General features: G+C 42.8%; 1 long non-coding RNA gene across 1 annotated transcript; it reads left to right on the forward strand.

The window, feature by feature from the left end:
• The first annotated feature begins 1,475 nt into the window (after positions 1-1,475).
• LOC118291482 lies at positions 1,476-22,835 on the forward strand. Its single transcript, XR_004786675.2, has 4 exons — positions 1,476-2,384; positions 2,513-2,719; positions 18,220-18,406; positions 18,629-22,835. It is a non-coding gene; the product is annotated as an uncharacterized LOC118291482 (long non-coding RNA).
• The last annotated feature ends 230 nt before the right edge of the window (positions 22,836-23,065 follow it).

Below are 23,065 nucleotides of genomic sequence, written 5' to 3' on the forward strand. Positions count from 1 at the left end.
ACAAACAAGGGCACAGAGAAGAGTTGAATATACGTGGAGTGAAAGGGACAGAAAGAATGAAAAAGATTCATCCCCATTTATAGTCATGTGGTGTCGCAGAAGCTGTCACTAATCAGCGAACGCTCCCAGCATACACCTAATATGTAAATACGGATTTGCGGAGCTCACTCCTCGTGCCCGAAAATGTCAGGGGACTTTTTTGTTGTTGTACAGACATAGACTAATGTGAAAAACGCATCAAATCCATTAATGACATCGAAGACGAAACACGAATTTCAGTTGAGCATTGATGGTTACTATAATGTACATGTATAACACAGTGTGACTTCAGAGTCATATTAAGTTCACTGGGCTAAATTATGCCGGGCTGAATTTACCCATTTATATGACTCTTTTTATGGCTGATTCAAAGCTGCCTAGCTAATCAACGCTCTATTACAAAGCTTCTCCGTGGCGGCGGTTTGATTGGCTTCAATTTACATAATGGCGGAACGCTGAGAAACGTGAGGCCTCAACTGCTTCCCATTTCTCCGCCGCGCCGATTAGATAGGTTTATGGATTTGAAACATGTGCAACGCATCAATTTTATTTATTTCATTATTCATTCATTGGTCTATTGCGCCCGGGAACAAGCAAGTTGTCGGTCTGTGACAATCATGTGGGGAACATTGCTGCCGTCCTGGACTCCGCTCAGTGCCGGAATCCAATTTGTGTTTGGAATGAGAAAATAGTTCAATCTGCACGTGTAGACCTATGGAAGTGACACAGATACACACATGCACACACACACACCATCACATGCAGGGTCTTGTGCACACAACATGACACTTATATTATTCATGCATTACAATGACCATCCTCACACTATAACAAGTGAATAACAGCTAATAGCCTACAATTAGGTACATTTGCTTAGATTAAATTCATCAGTCATTATTTATCTGCTCTTTTTTCCATCGCAATGTTATCCTCTGCTACAGCTGCATGTTGTCAATAAGAGTCTATGCTTGCAGTCCTGTTAGGCTAAACAGTGATGCTTGGAGCTAAATGCTAAAGAATTAATGCTAAAATGCAGATTTTGAGAAAGTATACCACCAGATATTATATTGTATTATCTATCATACACTGTCACTAAGTAGGTGTGAAAGTATGCTAACATTTAAAGTACTGAGGGTGATGAAATTGTATCATTGGTTTGGCTGTTATTAAGTTATAAACCTAAATATTGGACAAATTGAAATGTTGTTAATCAAATAATTAAAATTATCATCTAAAATAACGAATGTAAAACTATTGGAAGACGCACGGACGGATTTCCACTAAACTTGGAAGGAATATTACTTGGGAGGGCATCTCCAGATGTTTAACTTTAAGTTGGGCTGGTCACAGTTCTACTATGACGCAACAATGCAAAACCACTAAGACCTTTTATGATGTGCAAAAGATTTGTATCATTATGAAACTCTGGCGGCAGAAATATATTATACATAGTGTATATAGTAGCCTATGTACAAGGTGTGTGCAGCGTATGCATGGCCCCTCATATGAGTTTTCATTTTTGAGCTGAAAACAGATTTAAGATTTAGGTGTGGGTTAGGGTTAGTCAAGCTGTAGTTATGGTTAAGGTTAGGAAAATAATTTTGAGTCAATGCATTGTCCTCTAAAGTCACGGACACACGACTGCCGGAGGCACCTCAGCAGGAATCTCTGCAGTCAAATGATTTCACATTACCTTTTCTCCTTGGCTATCTAATGCTGCTCTTACAAAGAGCAGCATTAGAGGATGGTCATACATGCTGCGGACACGCACATTACACACACATACCCAGCCGGCCCACTCATATACCTATATAACCAACAGCATTAAAAAAAACGTCAACCGGTTTGAATGCTGTGGCCAATAAAGGTGTGGGCTATTGTGAAAGAGTTTGAGTTGAACCAGCAGTAGTGTGATGAAAAACTTAATTTGTATTTTCTATATGAACAAGCTAATCAAGTTTAGCTATCCTCAAAAAAAAACTGAAAGCACAAATTGTCAAACTTTGATCATCTGTCAGAAGTAAGTAAGTGAGCCTCTAAAGCCTTTTATTTCTTTGTAACACCTTAAGCTGTTTATTTGTCATTAGAACGTCTGTATTTCAACACAACACACACACACGTGCACACACGGACACACATGGCATCAAAGATCCCCTCTTCCTTGCTCTGTGTCTCATGATCAAGCCTGAAAGTCAAGTGGTGGAACGTATAAAACCAGTAGAGCAAGAAGATCAGAATTACCAGAGCAGCGAAGCTTGGGGCGCAAAGCCCCGATGTGTTCCCCCCCCCACTTCCTCCCACTCAGTCTTCCTCTCTCATCTGATGCCACATGAAGCCTGGCCCAGGTAACTGCACTTTTTTAATGATGCCATTTGCCTAATGCCTTCTTGTGCTTGTCAATCTGTCTCACATTATCCCTCATCTTGCCTGTCTTGCTGTATCACCCGCGCCCCTTGACTCCGGCACACCAAAGAGCCTTGCCTGAAACATCGCTGCAGTGGCCCATTAGGAGCAATCCTCCAGACTAGATTGGTGGGAGACACCTCGTGAAAAAGGCAAGGATGAAACAACAGCGAGCAATAACAAAAACAGGGGAGAGGAGGATGGTGATGGGCATATCTTTTATCGTGCAACTTCCCCTTTCTGCTGATCCAGGAGGTTCCACCAGGGCACAAATTGGGTGAGTGAGTTGAAGCGGGGGGAATCTGTAAAGCCACGAGTTGACAGCTCATGTTCAACCTCTCTCTTTCTCTCTGTTCCTTTCTCTCGGTCTCTTTCTCTGTCTCTGTGAAGCACGTCTGCCCCTGTCAATCTACTCAAACTTTCTTCTCACCTTCTCTCCATCAATACATTTTCTCCGGACTTACTTCCTCTGTCCGCATCCCTAATTTCTTCCCAGTGAGATGTCTACTCTCAAACATATTACCTCAAATCTACCTGTTACTTGATGCAACCCTGAAACAAGTTGGCTGACAGCGGGGTGAGGGCGCTGTAATTGGTGTTACCGTGCCACGGTTGATCTGTTTTTCGTGGCCTTGTCTGACAAAACACGCAGCTATGAGACACGAATCCAAATATTGCCACTCAATCATGTTCGGCTTTTCTTCATCGCAACATTGGCGTCGCTCGTGTCTGTTCGAAATGGAGGAACGCAAAATACCACCTGCGGTGACGACCAAGAGGATGCAGGTTTATCTGGCAATTGTTCAAGTCTGACTTTGCACGTGCATAATTGAATGAGCAGGGACAGTATGCAAAGTCACGTACACAAACATCTAACTAACTACTTCCTTCATTTCTACCGCCCCAAAACATACACAGATATAGGAACCATTCGTTTTTTACTTAGCAAACAATGGAACAAAAGCATGCACACTCATTCGTCTCTACCGCCAACACGCACGCACACCTTTCATCTACAGCACACGCACAAACACGCACATCCGCAGCACACATATCCCAAAAGAGGCTTTTATGACAGGGTGACATGGAGTCGGCTGGATGAATAGTTTGATCGCCCCGGGCGGGCAGGGGGATAGGATAGGCCATAAATAGGATTGAAGTTTAAATGGAATAATGCAGCCTGAAAAAGAGCTAGGAGTGGGGGCAAACCCAGAGGTAACATAGGGGTGACAAGTTCGCCTGGAGAGAAACTGAATCAATAAAAAGACACCTTTTTTGGGGGGCTGCTTGGAAGCAAGAAGAAAGAGGTGTTCGAGACAAAGTTGGAATATCATACAATGGCACAGTGAGGAGTGCAGATCAAGAGCGTTGTTTTAGTTCGGGCAAACAGCAGAAACGTATCCTCGGGAGCAGCGTTTCCACTTCACTCCAGTTTGCGTCCGGTTCACTGTAGTGGGATCACTACATGACATGGTCGAGGGCTGATGATGAGTGGACTAATGGGTTGGCAGGCCGGTGTTCGAGTGCGAGGGGGGTGATCCCAGTAGGTCCACATTAAGAACAGAGCACCGCCTTTGTTGCAAGTCATTAGACAACCTTGAAGCTGATGGCATGAGCAGCGAGAAGATTAATATCCAACAGTATCCAACAACAGGGCATTTCATGGGATGTTCATGTAACGGTTGCATGCATTGTGCTGTATATTTAGTTAGTTGGTTGGTTAGACGGTTTGCTAGTTAGTTTAAGCCACACAGCAACCTCACCATCTACCAGGAATAAGTTTACTCGAGTGAACGTACACCTGAATATCTTCTACAGTACGACTGCACTGTATGTGGTATGTGCTTCTTTGTTACGTGTCTTTCGATAAATGCGCAAATGTATGTGTATGTCAGTGTGTGAAATATTATAACACAATACTGAACTATGACTAAATGAATGCCGGATGATAGTCGCTTTCATCTGTATTCTTTGAGAGGGTTCTATTTTACAACCACTCTTTTAAAATTCTGCATTGAAATCATCATCTTTGTGGGTGGGAGTTTGGGTTTCCGTGTCTCTTGGGTACTACATGACTATAGCTAGAAACTGCCAATCAAAATAAATTGGAATTTCAAAGTTTTTTAAATTATAGACATGAATCTGTGCACGCAACCTCCCTTTCCCTTTGCCCTCTCTGCGATTTGAATCGATAAATAACACGCCTCAAGACCATGCTCCCCCAACAACTGCAGCTGTACCAGACATCAACAACCCACCCAGTCACTGTATCTGAGTTAGTACAGTCCACTTTACCATTTCTCAAATCAATGATCTCAGTTCACCCTGTAAGTGTTTGCTAACAAGGCCTGGATGTGGACAATTAGATTGTATACAGGGGATGACCTTGATTGTCACTTTAGTATTGCTGCACCACACCGCCTCTCTACACAGTGACAGTAGCAACTTGGCAACTCCTCGGCACGTCAGGTAAATATGTTTCATGTCTGTGATTATTAAAAGGGACGTCCAACATTTTTTCCTAACAAGCTTTAATGCGGGACCTTTTTCGTGCCATCTTGTCTTCTTCTGTTCTTCCTGGATAAACTTGGCTTCTATAAACTTGAATGTGATCGAGCTGTCGAACTGATGCTACACAAATGGAAAGAAAAAAAAGAAAGATGAAACGTCTAGGTCATGCAGCAGTTTCGGGCAAAATGAATACAAAGGCAACTTCTTCTCTTTTTTTTTGGCATCAATTATGACCAAAAAGGGCTTCATTTTACCTTTGTTTCTCAAGCCCAGCTGTGTCAGCCACATTTTGTAGATGAAACAAGATGTACCTATTGTTCACCATGTTATTATTTCCTTACCATTGATAGATATCCATTAATATCCTGTGTCTTAAGCACAATATTATACAATTTTTTAAATGGTAAAATGTTTTTATATTGCTAATGGAGGGCAATGTCCCCACAGAATCACGCTGTGCATTCAGGTTCAAACCTGCACTATACTCAGTCACCCGTGTCATCCAGTGCCACCCACTGCTGCCAGCTAATAATTCTGGTGCCCAAGCAGCATCAGTCAGTCCTCACCTCCATGAAATTAGGCATAAAACATTAATAGAGGCAGATTAGGTTTAAACCCAGACTAATGTGGCATGAAATGCTGAGGCCATGCTCTGGCAATTAGAAGCTTTGAGAACTGACCTATTTTAAACTGGCTGCATCCTGAGTTCTTGCTTTTTAATACAACTCCCTTACACAAATATATACAGTATATATATATATATGCATGCTATATACACAAATAAATAAAACATTTCCCAGGTATATACAGTTTATATATATATATATATATATTTCCTTTTTTAGGAAAGTAAATCTCTTAGAGTAGGGATAACATTTGCCCCATAAATGTCAATACCACAAGTGTAAGAAAGTTCATAATAACAGTAAAATCAATTAGTGCACAAGCTGTCTTTGCATCAATGCCACATTATGAGAACTGACCCTGTCTGCGTTGGGTTAATCAACTCAAGGTAAAAAACAAAACAAAAGGGTTGTTAATGTGGTTGTATTTATTTGTTTCTTTAGAAAGCGGAGTTGGACATGAGTGGAAACTGAACAAAGACAGATAGACACAGCACTGTCGGATGTTGGTGTTAGTGCTCCTCGTCAAACACACACATCGAACACACATATGCACTGCGAATGCGCAAACAACAAACGTAAATCGAATGCACATCTTTTTGGCACACACACGCTTGTGCGGTGACATAGACAGACACACACCCCCCATCCTCAGTAGCAGACAGCAGGGCCCTGTCTCCGCTCACGGTGGAGCATGAATCTGCAGCGTAGTGAGAGCAAACGATTTGAGGCATATGACAAGTCCTTGTGGATTCAAAACAAAGCACTGTCAGAAACACTCTGCCTTGGCCAAGCAGCCTGCTCCCTGCTCCGCTGTGCTCCGCATGCGGCGATACAATCCTCGAAGTCCAAGACGAAACCCATCAGCATCCTTTCACATCGTTCTGTTCTTTGCCCCCACAAACGGCTGTGGACTCCGTGTGTGCTGCCGCCATCAGAGTGGCTGCGGCAAATTTGCCTGCAAGGCTAGAGAGGGGGCCCACAACACCCGGGAGACTGAGTCCATTCACATTATCCACTATGGGAGAAGCCGCGTGGCGGGCCAGGGACGGAAGAGGGGGAGGGAAGAGCAGGAGGAGAGGGGGAGGACAGGAGGGATGAAATAAAAAGAAAGTGGTGTGTTTGCATGTGTGTGGAGAGAGACACATAGAACTTTCAGGGGGGTATGCCTACATACTGTGAAAGCTTCCTAAGAGGTTTTCTCACGCAAACTTGCTCAATATGCTGCTGAAAACGTTCATATTTTAGTGATAATCAAACTGGACATTGATAAAGGTTTGTTTTGAATTGTGCTTACTACTACTCGTAGACTTAAAAGACTGATACCACTGCCATATCTGTATAAATAAGTAAATGACAAGTTGTTTAGTTAAGCGGCTGCTGAATATTTAGATATGCGAGTTACATCAATCTTCTCTAAATCCCAGCAGGAATGTGAACAAGCATTTTTTCCAAAAATGTATATTTCTTTAAGCATCATTTCACATACCGAGGAAAAAGGTATTTTTTATGCTTTATACCACATCTAATCATATTCATTTTGTTTTCGAGTCAGCTGAAGAGACGTTATGCAGCAATTTGTGGCTACTAAAATATCATAGATCAAGAGATGTGCGCTCCACTAATGGCATTCTCTCTCTGTTTGCATCATAATGACAGTTGGCTGCTTAAATTAAAGAGCGCTCTGATAAAAGGGAATTAAATACTAATTGCAGTATCATAATAGTCTTAAAAGTCTAATTCAATTATCAACACAAGGGGTGTAAAAGGTAGTGTAGTGGGGGGAAAGAAATGTTATTGAACATGCAGTGCCATGTCAAATGAGTCTCCCCATTATCTAGAGTCAGAAACTATTTCCAAACTGGCCCTGTGACAAAACAAAACAGTAAAAAGAGCCTTTTTTTGCCGTGTTTGCTCCGGGGCAGTGTTAGACTCTAGAGTTTCCCTTGTATGTAGCTTGCTAACCTCAATAATCATAAGCCAACAAACTCAAATAAGCAGTTTCTCTACACAAAACCAAAAACATTAGTCCACTTTATGTTCCTTTGGATATTTTTGTTCTTATCTGTCATGCCATTGTTCCATTGGTATGAACACATAACAATCAAATCTAGAATCAAGACAGACATGGTGCATTATGGATGCACCATATGGGAGGAAGGCATAATAATTCTAATCCCCATTTTATAGTGTTTATGTTATTATTCACTAACAACAATATAAGTAGAATTGTCAGACTGAAACAAAGCATATAAGTAGCCTTATAACAGGAATAATATTCAAAGATACCTCAAAGACCATTGCTCATTTCCCTCCCTCCCCCAAAACATGATGGATGGTTTTTCTTTGCACCCCACAGGGAGATATATAATGGTGTTAAAACAGGGATTGTTGAGTTCCATGTAGACCTCTTCTCAAGACCCTGGAAAATGAGTCTCATAATCCTTCACAGCAGGCAGGAAGGATCCACTCAGTATGGACTCGCCGCTGCCTGAATCAACATGGCCGCTCAGTCTCTGGTTTCCGACTGACGTGCAAATGAGATTCAAGTATGCATGGTTGTAAGGCGGATGTAAAAAACGCATAAACATGTGCACCGAAATTCTGTCCACCATCCACCCCCTCTCTCTAAACATGCTGCTGATAGTATTTTTTTCCTCCTTGATCTTTTGTATGTAAAACGGATGATCACAGGAGACGCAGAGCCGGCTGCAGCACGCTGATGGTGGTGCTACACCGCAGAGTTCACAACAGAGTCGACCCAAGGCCCAGGCTAACGACTCCTTGCCAACCAAATGATGATAAACATGAGCTCTCCTTCCACCAGTGAGTGCGCATTACTTAATGACGTTCAATGGCAGTAGTGAGCGGAAAAGACAACAAATATATTATACCAATTCATCTTAAATGGGCCTCCCTAAGGAAACCCATCTGAATTGTAAATTCATGCATGGGCCTCATTTTTCATATTTGGCAAGGGTAAAATTCCATAAACTGTGTACTTAATGTGCAATGCTTTTTGCATATTTACATCTTTATGGGCTCTTGCTGGGGTGTGTATGTATTTATTTATATGAAATGTGCAGCACTTACCCATTGTCAGAAATGGACTAGGTTTAGATTTATGTCTTTGAGCAGCAGCATGCCACAGGTCAAACTCCTAATAGTTGGTAAACATGAAGTCTGAAGAAAGCAGAGATACTAAAATGTGCTTATTTATATTGAATAAATCTCAATATGTTCAGGCTCCATTACCGTTATCTCCTACATCCTTGCCTATTCAATATTCATTCAAGGCTGTGCCTCCAACTGGAGCTGCAACTTCTGCATTATTGTTATTCTTCCACACTATGGTTAACAACTAACTTTGTTTTTTTCCTTCATTATTATTCTCAGAATCAAAAGTTTAGTCAGTTGAGTCATTTCAGTGTTTTGGGGGGGATTATAAAGTTGTACACTCAGGTGGCCACAAAGACCTTTTTATATACAGAGACCAGTGATTAGGCAGAACCTAAGAAATCTGTAAGCCTTAATATGCAAGAATAGCTGGTATCAGGTCCGTTACTTAGAAATCAAGTTGCCCTTTGAGAGACAAATTGCAACAGACCACAGGCCAAGCAGCGAATGAATGCTGGCCGGACTTAAAATGATTGTGAGATGGATACCTGGCAGCCACTTTTGCTGCTGAGACAGGTAAAACCCTATGGATGGGAAAGGAGTTGGGAGGTAGGGAGACAAAAAACAAACGGCCTGGTGACAACTGTGCCAACGGCCTTTCAGCAGGTCCAATTTAAACTGCCTGGACCAGAAGGTCCCCTGGGAGAACTGGAATGGAGCATAAGCACACACTTACACAGACCAGACACACACACACACACACACACACACACACACACACACTAACACACAAACAAAGACTTCATAACTGTGTACATTTAGGTCGTGGATATTAAAGTAAAATTGCATCTAATGTCATCGAGAACTCTATTAGGAAAACCTCTACACCTGCTTAAATCTGGCAATTATCCTGTCCTGAAGTACAGTATATTAACTTAATGTCAGGAGTTTCAGTCATTTTTCCGTACCCGACGGGCTGGTCGAATCTGGAGGGAGATGGGCTGCAACAACAGTCTGGTTTCAGTCCTGCCAGCCAGGAAGAAAAATCTGACAATGCAGGGGGCACGTGTTCACAGTGGACAGTAGAAACTGTGGGGGTTGTTTCAGTCCACACCTGGATCACAATCTCAAAGGAACGTTTTGAATGTTTTGAGGCTGTTTTGAGAGCAAAGGGGGGCCCTATCCAGTATTATTATCGTCTCCCTGATAAAGTGCTCAGTTGGTATACATCTGTTAATGTAAATATGTACAAGAGAAGGTTATTTTTTTCAAGCTAAACAATTAAAGGTTCATGCAGTATGGTTTTATATTAGAACAAAACAATTATCAAACACACCACCTCAAAATAATTTCCCCTGAGCATATTTTAAGTACTGTATATTAAGACAGACTGCTGAGTCGCTGAACTCTGATCATTTGCAAGCCGCTACAGAGCTTGAGTCACTCATCTGAGAATGAGGAAATAGAAAGAAAAGGAGACAGAGAGAAGAAGAGAAATGGTTTGATTCCCTCTGGGCCCACCCATGCTCACAGTGCTCTAGCGACTGTGGATAAAAGCGTCCAAAAGAGGGCATGTGTATCTCCTCTGTGAGTCAAATTTGAAAGAGATTGAACCTATTCTATTTCTGAAAATGTGATCCGTGGGTTGTCTGGGTGGGTGTAGCACTGAGGGCTGGTAATGGGGAGGTTTAAGTGCATCTTATATACACACACAGCCTCATGGCTCAGCATTCAAACCCTGAAAAACAGCTCAGTAAATAGAATGGAGCTGGCAGAGCTGCACGCTTGAAAAATGTCTAAAACTGAAATTGTCCGTTTTCTCTCTTTCAAGAGAGCGACCTCATTGATTTTGATAGTGTACAACATTTAGGGGAAAGCAGTGTTTGTGTGTCATTTGAAAATCTGAAATTACAAAAAGCAGACATTACTGTTCGTTCAAGGAATGGTTTTTCATTTGCAATACATTTACATTAATTCATTTAGCAGTTGCTTTAATGAAAAAAGCAACTTACAACAGGGACAACACCAAAACTTCACAGTAGGAGACCTTGAGGTGAGTGCTAAGTGCTTGATCTGTTAAATAGGGCCGGGTAAAGATGAGGTAAAGATGTGCAATGGAAATGCACAGGTAAGTGCTAGATAGAGAGGAGATGCTCTAGGACTAGGTGCTCTCAGACTAGATAAGTCCTCCGGAGGTTCTTCAAAATAGTGAGGGACATCCATGTTCTGATAGAGGTAACTTGCTCCACAATCGGAGAACAGTCTGGACTGTGACTTCCTTGTGTGCGGGGATTGCATTCCCAGACGACGCTCTTTGGAGGAAAACTGGTTGACAAGGAGCATAAGCATGTATGATTGAATTCAAGTAGATGGGTGCCGTCCCACAATTTACTCTGTAGGCAAGCATTTGAGACTTAAATTTGAAACGGTGGCCAGTGGAGGTCGATTAAGGCATTTAGGACCATCTAAGTGTTTCACGGTGCATGAGGGGAAGTCGCCAGAAGGGAATTGGAGTAGTTGAGGTGAGAGCTAACCATGGCCTCTACCAAGAGTAGGTGAGCATACTGGCTCAGGTATAGTTCTATAGTGCAAAGTTGCACAACTGGTGGACAGACATGGTTAGGGAGGGATTGCTGGTCATCAAACCTGACACCCAGGTTTCCCGCGACCTTAGTTGGGGTGAGAGATGTAAAGCAGTTTAATTGAAAGTGCATTCCATCATCCATGTGGGTATATTTGAGAGACGAGCCGAGATTTGCGCCGAGACCATCGGGTCATCTGGTGGGAATATCAGGTATGGTCTGCCTAGCATTGATATGAGAGACCTTAGATGATAATTGGGCCCAAGGAAGTTGCAAAGAGAAGGGGCTCCAGCACCAACCCTTGGGGGTACCCTATGGGGAGGGAATGGTATAATGACATTCGTCCTTGCCATGACATATTGAAGGAGCACCTAATGAGATAGGATGTAAACTGGGAAAGAACTTTGCCCAAGATATCTACATCGGAGAGTACAGGCAGTATGTATGTGGTGGTTAACTGTATCAAAGGCTTTTGGGGAAAAGGTGTTACTTGAGCCTTTTAGACAGAAACAGCAACCACAGAAAGTGTCCAGCCTTTAGTGCAAGAAGAAATAACAACATATAATTATCTTTCTATTCTGCTGTTCCAATCAGCTCTACAGAGCTTCACGATAATTATTTTTCATTCATTTAATAAATTGATCATGTGCTAGAAAGAAAATGGGTGCTAGTGTTGCTCAGTATCTGTTAGATGTGTAACACATACTGCAGACGCTAACCCCTTGATTTCTTCCTCAGTCTCCGATGTGGGATGTGTGTCTCAGTGTCAACAGGGGGGATTGGTTTGTCTTGTTAGATTCAAGGGCTGTTGAGGCTTTCAGTCACCTTGAAAGTGCTGAACAACGCCCTTCTGACCCATTAAATAGCACATAAGCACTCAAACAAACGCACAGGCACACTTCTGTGCTTTTCGTGATTCCCACAGTTGAAGGCATGTCAAAGCACAACTGAGAGGCTAGCCTCTTGTAAGTCACCAGGGTGGACGTAAGCTGTCATACACACACACATCCCAGAGATCTCTGTAGCTTTGAGGGAATCTGCTGAGGCAGAGTAAAAAAGACGACATGTATGCAGTGTGTGTATGTCCTTTGTGGGAGGACGGTTGAGAAGGTGGGTTTGGCCTGTGCATGACACTTATTTTACAAAAAGATATCACAGGATGTACAGTGTTATAATTGTTCTAAAAGTATTATACAGTATTGATACAGATATTACAACTTGATTTCCTGTCACCTTTCAAAGTAAGCACCATATATATATTAGCTCATTACAAATGTAATCCTCAAGTGGATAATTGTGATTACCCAGTATGTAACATGGAAGTCAGAGGTCTCTGTTTTCAAAGATGCCTCAGGTAAAACTAATAAACATCATGTGAGGGGTAAACAAAGGGTTAATTAGAACCCCCCCAAACTCGTGCGCCTTGACCAAACCAGTTTCCGTGCCAATGCACTTACTACTGTCGACTCCTGAAACATCCCTGGATGATGTCATGTTGTTATATACATCTACATCAATTTTTTTTCTATAACTCCCTTCATATTTTCATCATAATCTCCTTTTTTGCATTTGGATGGCACCAGATATATTGGTTGCCTCGACCCCTTTTACCCAGCCCCCATGGCCCCTGGGTCTCCTCTACAGCCCTGCACCGCCCCTGCCCACCAGTTAGCCAGCAGCCATCTGTCTGTTCATTCGTCTCCATGCCCGGCTCATTTGGCCGCTCAGTAGGGCTCTGTTGATTCTCCATCGCTGGTGAGCCCTTCTTATCAGACCCATGCAGAGGGCCTAATTAGTCTGTGGGCTTTCAGAAGCGCCTGGCAGCTCCTGGAGCAGCCTGACATACACTAGAGCTGGGGTTAAGAGGTGGCCAGAGGGGCCTTAGAGGTGGTTCACCCGATCCCCTCCAGCAAAAATAGAATGGGAACAGAGCAGATTGATATGGGGGAGCATTAATATTCTAGTTTTTGAGAATAAAAGACAGTGGTGTCTTTCATTGTGGTTGGTCCAATATTGTTGTATACATCAATAAACTTTTCTCGACAACTGCCAGTCCCATCGACTTCTAACTTGGCGGGTGTTTTGCTGTGGCCCCAAAGAAGTACACGTGTCGTCTTTGAAGTGTTTTTTTTAAGTAGTTTTATAAACCCAGCCTGGCTCAACAAAGGGCATAACTACATGCGCTCAAATCAGGGACCTGACTCGGCCCTCAAAGCATTACAAAAGCCGGTAATTTGGCTCTGAAACTTTCCGCTCCACGAGGAGCATGTTTCATTGCCCTGGAGCAACACAGGATATTGTGAATTGTTGTCAAATATTGAAAATCAAAAAAAGTGTCAGTGAAGCGTTTTTGTGTTTTCATGCATCTAAATTCATTTAAACCTGAACTTCTGTGTGCTGGTCTGAGTCGCTTAAGTCGAGTTGAGGTGTAACTTGTAATCATCTGACTACATCACAGAAACTTAAACATATACTCACTTCCCTCGGTTTTGATGTCAACATGTATGTCAAGAGTAGAAGGAATTTGGCATGTATGAAATACAGAACTGAAATACAGAAATTGTAATATGTAATTGTGCAGTTTGAGTTCATTTCAGCCCTATAACCCATTGAGCTCATCATTGTGCTGCAGACAAACCAGACCAAGTATCCTTGGGCATGTTCTGCCTCCCTGGGCTGGAGCGTCTAAGTGGTGTATTTGCCATTCATAAAAAAAAAATGCCTCTGAACCTTGACAAATTATTAAAATACACACTCACACAGGTAAACAGACTCCCTCGCTCGTCTTTCTTAGCCAGTCAGAGCTGTGTTTGGCTTCCCTGTGACATGGCCCTCGGTGAAATACAACACTGGTTGGGTAAATTAAAGAGATGAATGCATGCACTTTGGCTCACTCAGTGACTTCCCACCATTCACGTGGCTTAAGGTGTGTTTGTTCATGCAACAAGGTCGTCCAATTAGTTCTCTCTCCCACGTCTCCTTCCTCTGTTCTCCCAAGGCCCATGGGCAGGTGATTAACAGAGACCAGTTCTTACTCCTATTCCAGAGATTTGAAATGAAAGATGACTGTGGCTATCAAATTTTAAGTGATCCCTTCGTCTGTGAAACAAGGGGTGACTGTTTTGTAGGGTACTTGATGCGTGTGTTAGTGCTGACAGAATGATGTCATGGAAGATGCTGTAGGCTGAAGGTACCCATTATTCTTTCTAGAAGCATTTTGTGTTAAAGCACAAGAGACTAAACAATTAAAGTAGAATATTTTTTGGGGGGGTGATGCTTTGTTATTTTGATGCCAAATCATCACATATATACACCAATGCTCAGAGCCTTTTTCCTAGACTTTACTCATCCTTTAGCAGCCTCTTTTCTCAAATCTTTTCCTTTGCACGGAAAGTTTGGTTCTTCAGATGTTGGAAGATAAAAGAGTCACGGCGATGGTGAGCTTTAAAAGAATCTTGGTGGATTTTACCTGAGGAATGAGAAGATTTCTCACAACTCAGTTTTGGAAGCCGCGGCTATAAGAAGGACACGCAGGCACCATGCTGGTGAGGTGGGCATTGATTTTAAAGGAATGTCTCCCTTTCAAGCTTGGCAAACACACACGCACGCAGCCACATACACACACATGGAATTTTTCACTTCACACATGCACACTAGCAGTAATTATTCAGCGGAGACATGTGCAGGTGGCTCAGGAGAGGAGGCAGAGGAGAGAGTCAAAAGCCCGACTTAAATGAGAGGGAATGACCGCTGGCGCTGCTGTATGGTGTCAGGGTTTGACAGCAGTCTGAACAGAGGCCACTCTGACTAATTGGGCTAATTTGGCAGCAGGGGAAGAAAAGGAGTCTCGGAGGACCAAGTGGCTACTCTTTTCATCATCTCTCTCTCGCCTCATCTGAACCTTCTCTTACCCTCACCAACTCTCCTTTTACCGCTCACTGGCTCGTTCGCTTGCTCTCCATTTCACTTTCTCTTTATCTCACTTTAATAATTGCCCCTTGCATCTTCCAATCACGGGATAGTCGAGCCATCTAGAGTTCCGTGACCGTCACAGCTTCCCCTATCCATTTCATAGATGTATATGAAAACACTTCTCACAGGCATATTAGAGTGGGCCTGCAGTATAGCAAAAATATACAACTTGCAGTTTATTTTTTTAGCTCTGTACTTTTTTTCACCCTCCTCTGTTTTTTGTATTTTCAGTACAAAGCTGCCGGTGCACCCTGCAAGCTTGTTGATGAGTGAAAGATTAGCATGGCATCTAGTGAAACATAATACAATAAAAAAAACACACAGATAAAATCACACACCCTCCTGGAAAGCAGCGCCAAGTCAGTCATGCCAAGGAAAAGATAATCTGCTTTATGAAGGCTCCTCAAGGCAGCGCAAAAACTATTCCTCCTGCAGTATCAATAAAACATACAGGCAGTACATTACAGGGCCATGTTTGGTAGTGGCGACACTCTGAATGTAATACATTATGGCTCCTCTTCTGGGTTTTGATAGGGAGGATTCATATCATGTTTGCTCCTCACTGTGGAGATGAATGATAGTCTTAGTGACATGTTTCCAGAACACTCTCTTCTTCTTCCTGTCTTCCCTCTTTGTCCTCAGCCCTTGGCACTGGCAGGCTCACTGGTCATCTGCACCAGTGGGATAAGGGGAAGAAGGGTGAGTTTGAGACACAACATATGTTATTCGCTTTTCCAATAGTGTGATGCCTCGCGGGGAAATTTGTGCTATCGCATTATGACACAGAAAATGAAAGAGGCTCCATTGTGCCCCAAGATGGAGTATGGACAGCCAGAAATAATATCTAGAATGTAGACATTGGGGGCTGGTTACAGCTGGACTGCATGGAGACATCACAAATAATATATCTAATTTCAACTTCAGAAACAATCATATCCAAGATATATACTGTATATATATAAAAAAAACTTGCATAAATTGGAGTCAAGGAAGGATGGAGAGAAAAATACAAATTTAGTTCTTTTGCTTTCCTTTGCTCATCTGTCATTATGAATTTGTACATGGATGGGGGAAAATTCATATCAATATGAGCGGGAGAATAATAGATGATGTAAGGTTTTGAGATAGAGCTGGGAAATGCCTGGAGCAACCCAAGCCATCCACAGCTTCTGGCAGATTGTCACTGTTTGCTTTCTTAGAGGTGGCTCCCTTAAAAGGCTGAGAAAGATTTAAGGGGGGGGGGGGGGGGCAGTATTGTTAGAAATGGAATATGAAATATTCATAATTATGTTTTCATTAGTTTATAATCATCTAAAATTAAGAATCGTTGCCTTGTCATTACCTTAGAATTAGCTCTTTATGTCTGCATCTGGAGCAGGTCTCCTGCCGCAGAGTCGCCCATGTTGCAACGCCATGTTTCTACAGTAGGCCAAAATGGACAAACCAAGCACTGGCTCCAAAGAGGGCGTTTTAAAGTTACCTGAAGGCCAAAGGCTATTCAGTTTGTTGCAATGCTCAAGCTCACCACTAGATGCCACTAAACCCTACACACTGTGCCTTTAACTAAAGAAGATTGTAAGCATTATTAATACACCAAGAAAACATACGTACATGAATGAATATTTAACAAGATACATCAAGCAAATATTGTAACATTCTTTACCGACTTCTCTCCTGCCTTGTGTGCAGTGTTGACTGTGAAGCATTTTGGATAGCCTCACCTCCCCATTTATTTTAAACTGCACTACCTGGAACCATGATGACCATGTTTCAATTTAGACACAACCCCTTTCATAATGGGGTGTGAGTTTGTAAATGGAACTTATTTAACACACCAGGCACAATGTCAACAGACAAAAGCAAAGTATTTGTACAGTAATGAATACTGATACTTATAGAAAGCTGGACACCTGCATTGTACATGCAAGTTCATATTAAGACTGTAATTCATATATCAACGTAATACATAATAAAGACTGCATGTTGAGCTGTTCAGTAACGGAGTACCGGAGTATTCAAAATATAAAGGGGTAGGTCAGGAACCACTCACACACATACAGTACATCCACACAGATAGATCATGTAAATTGCCTAATAAGCAATAAAGTCTCTTAAATACGGTTGGTCAATTTTGGAATTTGGCATGATTACAAACTCTGGTCTTGTTTGCTATTGTTACTGACATGTGACTTGGTATCTAGATAGATGCAAGAGGGGAAAAGTAGCTAGAAACATGGAATCCGATGGACCTCAGGGACACGTCCCAACCCAACAGTGAAATAACATGTTTGTACACTTGCAGCACGTGCAGGAAGAGGTCAGGCAGGACTGAGGGAAACATGAGAGGCACAACAAGACGCACACGCAGCAGTTGCACACACGAGCACCCAAGCACGGGAGGCTCGGCAACATCGCAGGTCACCGGCAGTGATCTCCAAGCTGTGCGGCCAGGGTTCGCGCAGCAGGGGATCTGCAGGGCCAACCACTCCTCCATAACAATGCTGTGCTGCCAAAAGCCTTCGCTTGGTGTCACAGTTCTGAATTTAGCAAAGCCAAAGAGGCAGGAGAGGAAGAAAGGCTAGAGGGAGAGAGAGAGAACCAAAGATCGAACAAACAGAGTGAAAGGAACGCTGCAGTCTCGTAGTGAACTTTTGGTGATGCCTTATTCTCACAGTATCATGAGACTGCATAGGTTGCTTGTTATTATACAATCATAATTACATATAATTAATATTGCTTGCAAACTTTGAAAAAAATACTTTAATCTGTTCAATAATTATACACAGGTCTTCTCATTGTGTCATGTTATTGGAAAATTATGTTGATCCGTCGAACACATAAGTCACACACATTTACACATACATTGTTTGTGTAAAATGACACAATAAAATATTGCCTGGTGTAATTACTTTTCAGGAAGAAGATTTCCTTACCAAAAAACGGCACTGACAACTCCTGTGTTTCTCTTGCAGTTGCTCAGACTGAATCTGGCTCCTGGAAGAAGAAGGAAAAAAGTGTCAGTGTGACTGTACAGTGCTGTGCTGAAAAGATAAAAATGGGAAGATCGGGAGACAAAACTTGGCCTTGGCTCCAGTAAAGAAAGCAAGAGGAGGGATCAGGGCGATGAAACAGGAGAGAGCAGACGAAGTGACAACAGAGGTACTGTAAGCAATAATAGTGTATTTTTAAGCCTGTGCGCACACATAGTAGACACTCCATACTTTCATATTAGTAGTGTATTATATTATGATATGGTCTTAAGGGAATAGGAGTTGTCCCCGCCGTGCACAGACAGAAACATAATAATAGAAACAAATGTCCATGTTGCCACAGATACAAAGATACTCACGTGCTGACACAACTTGTCTCCACCCCTTGCAGCTAACAACCCACCCAATCCCTCACCATCCGCAGCAACGACGCTCCCACCTCTGCATTGTGAATCATTAGCAACATATAATGATCTGGAGTGTGTGGAGGCCTGGACAGTCCTGCATAACCCGATATCACTACCAACATACACACGCGCCCTCAGTGAGGGCTGCAGTCGGTGAAATGCAGGCAGGTCTGGGTCACCCCCTCGCCTGTCTCTGCGGGGAAAAAAAAAGGGGGCAGATGTGATTGGCTGTGACAAATCCTTGACAAGTAATTGCTCTAATCACTCGACGGCTCACCCCCAACCCCCTCCACCCTCCTCTATTCCTCGTCTTCCCCACTCCCCCTGTTCGCCTGCTCATCAGCGCGGTAACAACACCGGGTTGTGGGCAGACCGAGCAGCTCAGCGACGGATCCTCTGAGATGCTCTGCCGTTGTCGCCGCTTCAAGGTTGACACATATATACGTAAACGTCTACGGTTAACGTGACCTCCTGGGGTATGACGCCCGAAAGTGCTCCGCACTTTTTTTTCCACCCTCCGCCTTCCCCTGTCACTCTCTTTGCTTCTCCGTCCATCTTCTTTTTTTTCTCATTACGTCTCCCCTGTTCTTCTCACTCAGTCTATGTGTCAATTATTGCTTTTTGCTCCCTGGTGAGAACTGTATCTCTTTCACTATGGCCAGAATAAGCAACTGTAGATTTCATATAGCACATTATGCAACGTTCAGCACTATATTGAACTATAACACACTTTCGTTGTTGGAGCAAGAAAATGGTTCTCTGATTCTCTTTTCCAACCCCTTAATAGACAAGAATGGTGACAAAAAAGGGTGAGACAGAGAGAAAGAGAGATATACTCAGTTGTAGCTCTTCCAGGTTTCTCAGAGAGACTAGAGCTAGAGAGGGAGTGGGGTGATGGGAAAGGGGGATGTCTAGATATCCAGCCATCCCCCAATCCCAAGACAGCCACCCTCACGCCTCCTCAGACCCACCTTCCCCAGAATAAGAGCTCATCAATTAGGGGCAGTGGGTCTGCGACCGTCCCTCAGCCTCGTCACGGCTCCACTAAGCTGCTGCTCAACCAGTGCACAGGAGATGGAAGAGAGAAAGGAGGAGGAGGAGAGGAGCCATAGGTAGGCCTCTTGCTGTCAGCTCCACTTATAGGTAACGCTGCATTCATGGCCCTTAATTATATGTGGGTTGTCAGCACTGGTAGAAAAACCCAGCCAGTGAGAGAGAGGGAGAGAGTCTAGGTCGTGGGAGAGTATAGTTAGTGAGATTGCCGAGCACGGACAAGACAGAGATGACAGGCAGGCTACCCGTTCCGCTACTGCGACGACTCTTCCATCCCATCCCACCCTCCCTTCTCCGGTGCTATTGTCCCCGGCCTGACTGGGACAGTTGACTGGGAAGGTGAGGTGGAGGCTCCCCGCTCCGTCTCACTGGCTAACGATGGGGCCGTCCGTCAGTTACCTCTTGCCTCCAAAACAAAAGAGCTCAAAAAAAGAAATCGATATAATGCATCCCCGTTTCATTTCGCTCTCTCAGATGATTTGTGTGCACTTAGTCACGGCCACTGCACACATCATCTGGTTGTCTTCAGACGGATCGCGTTTGGTAATGTGTTGGGGTTTTCCGGTCTGTTTGTACTTTATTGCTACTAAAACGCGTCAAGGTTATTGTTTGTTACTCTCTGCCTCATTACGTACAGTCTCCAAGCACTTTATTAGGAAAACCATATTAATGCTGGATAGGGCCCTTCCTTTGCTCTCCGAACAGTCACAAGTCTTTGAGGCATGGATTTCACAAGATGTTGGAAGGTTTGCTATGAGATTTTTGGTGCATTGGGCAATTCGCGAATATAAACAAAGCAACTCTGGAATACAAAAACAAATCTCATTCATTTCTGCAGTAAAAGAGAATAATATAAAATGGTAGACCAGCATGGTCCTTCAGGATGGTTCTTCCAGGTGACGGTCAAGGTGTACACAACACATGCATAGCAGTTATATGTCATTGGTGAGATGAATCATAGAGCCTGGAAGAAAAACAGATGTCGAGTTCTCCAAGATTCTCCACAATTGTGTGGTGCACAGAAGAAGCTGAAACGTCATTCATATGGCAAATTTGTGCCTTGTTGCTCCTGTGGAACTATAATTGTTCCAAAGAGTCAAGTTTGTCTTGGTAAACCGCAACGGAGCAGATTAGTGATATGGCACAAGGTACTGAAAAAACACAGGACTGTATACAGTCAAATATTTAGGTTGAAGAAATCTAAAACTGTGGGAGTCATGTAAGGGGTGGCACTTTCTTTCTTTGTTCCTTAATTTTAGTTTGGCCTGCTGGAGATTTTGACAGAGCAGGCTAAACCAAAACAACTTGTTAACCTCAAAGCATTTGTGCAATGTCCGTAAAAAAGTACAAAAGTCGCTTGACAATGTGAGATCTCTCGCAAGAAAAACACGAATGCCCACAACATTAGTGTTTGGAACTGGTTCACCGAACAGTTTGGCATGTTTCCCCTTAGGTATGTTCAGTAAACACCACGAGATCCTATTGAGAATAATGAGCGTAGTGATTCAACCTCAGAATAAATCTCAGTGCTCAGCCCCCCAGCCCAAACAACAGGCCCCCATCATGGCCTTCAGGGGCTGGGTCTCAAAAAACAGGCAACGGAGCACCTGGGACTGCACTCTATAACCCCACAGCTTATAACATCTACATGCACAAACACATACACACACACAACCTGCTAACCAGGGTCAACACTAACAGACATGCAGGACAGTTGTGTTTGAAGAGCAGGTCACTTTATTTGTCAAAGTGGTTGTTTATCAGTGTTTTCTAATGAGTGTGGCTGGTTGGACTGCAGGAAGTAACCATCAGAACCCATCCATCGCAAGTCAACTCACGTAATTTAGCAGTTAGACTACAGTAATTGGCCTTAAAACTGTTTTTTTTTTCTTTACATGACATCCTGTCTGGCCTTCAGATAACAAAACAAACACCATTCCTTTACAAAATAGTTCTCAATGAATCTGTCTAGAATTTGTCAAAAATCAGTTTGCATGATCATAGTTATATCTTACTCTAAACACTATTCACTATTCACCACAAAAAAAACATCTTGGAAGAGGACGACCTCTTACTGTATTTGCTGTACATGGCCGTGCAGTTGCAATGGTACAGAAGAAAAATAGGATCTTAGGATCTGCCACAATAGTGAAACAAAGAACTTAATGTCAATAGCAAATGTACCAGAATAGATATGTGATGAAAAAGCAAGGAAATCTTTACACTGTGTGCTCTTGCATGTTCCGTTTTTAAGTTACAGTAGAAAACTCTTAAACCATAAATGAACCCTCTATTTCTAATATATAATCTCTCTAAACTACATCTGTCTGTGTGTCCATTTGTGGCAAGAGGGTTCCGAATATAGTGGCTGACACTGACCCTGATAGAGTCAAATGAAAGTTGTTAGTGCCAGGTCATTACACTGCTAAAGTGGGGTGTCACACTGAGGGTTAAAGGGGAGATGACATGGGTGGGCATCTCTATTTCACTCTCTACACCCAGATCTATCTATCAAGCAAGATACAGTAGCATTTATCTACAGAAAATATAATTTTCACTAGCCAAAGACATGGCCAAGTGTTTCTTGAGTCTCCACTCTTATTGTTTCCTCTAAAAGCAATCCCTTGATTCTCTTCTGAGGTTTTCTAGTGAGCTGTGCTCATTGAGCAGTTACAGTGTTATTTAGGGTTTGACTTTTAATAGAGCTGCCACTTTTCCATGTTCCATGTTGATCTGATTCAGTGTGTTTCATATATTTCCCTAGTCCCTGACCCCACTATGAGTACAAGGGAAATGCAATATGGCATGTACTTTCTTGCTATTACTCAAGCCATGAAATTGTTTAGAAGTATTCAGAGCTTAAAGCTCAAGAATATTTTACTGAGAGCAGTTAAGGATCCTCGGGCGAGAATGGTAGCGCTGGGCTGATATCCTTAGCCCCCAAGTCAGAAGGACAACAGGTGTTACTAGCATCTTTATGCGCTCGAGTTCTCAGTGGGCTGGCCCTCGTTTGAAGCTGTTAGAGAATACATGTGAAAGGGTTCGTTGGTTTACTGCTTGCACATGTGTATTGCCAGGTTTCTCCTGGAATTCTAAAGATGGTGGACAATTGATGTAACCTCCCAAGCATTTATTGTGATTTTATGCTCATTTTAATGCTGCGTTTATCCTTTGGGTTCGTCCTCGTTGCAGACGAAGAATCAATATCAAAATTAAGAATATGTTGGTTTCAAAACCAAATAATCACTAAATCTTTATTACGTCAGCGTACCTCTCTTCTTTGGCATTTACGCTATATTTAAATATCTGCCATTGTCAGAGGAACCGTGAATATGAATGCTACTAATCACTGTGGCCCTGCAACATGG

The sequence above is a fragment of the Scophthalmus maximus genome, chromosome 21 (assembly GCF_022379125.1).
Source record: "Scophthalmus maximus strain ysfricsl-2021 chromosome 21, ASM2237912v1, whole genome shotgun sequence".
In the NCBI taxonomy this organism is placed as follows: Eukaryota; Metazoa; Chordata; class Actinopteri; order Pleuronectiformes; family Scophthalmidae; genus Scophthalmus; species Scophthalmus maximus.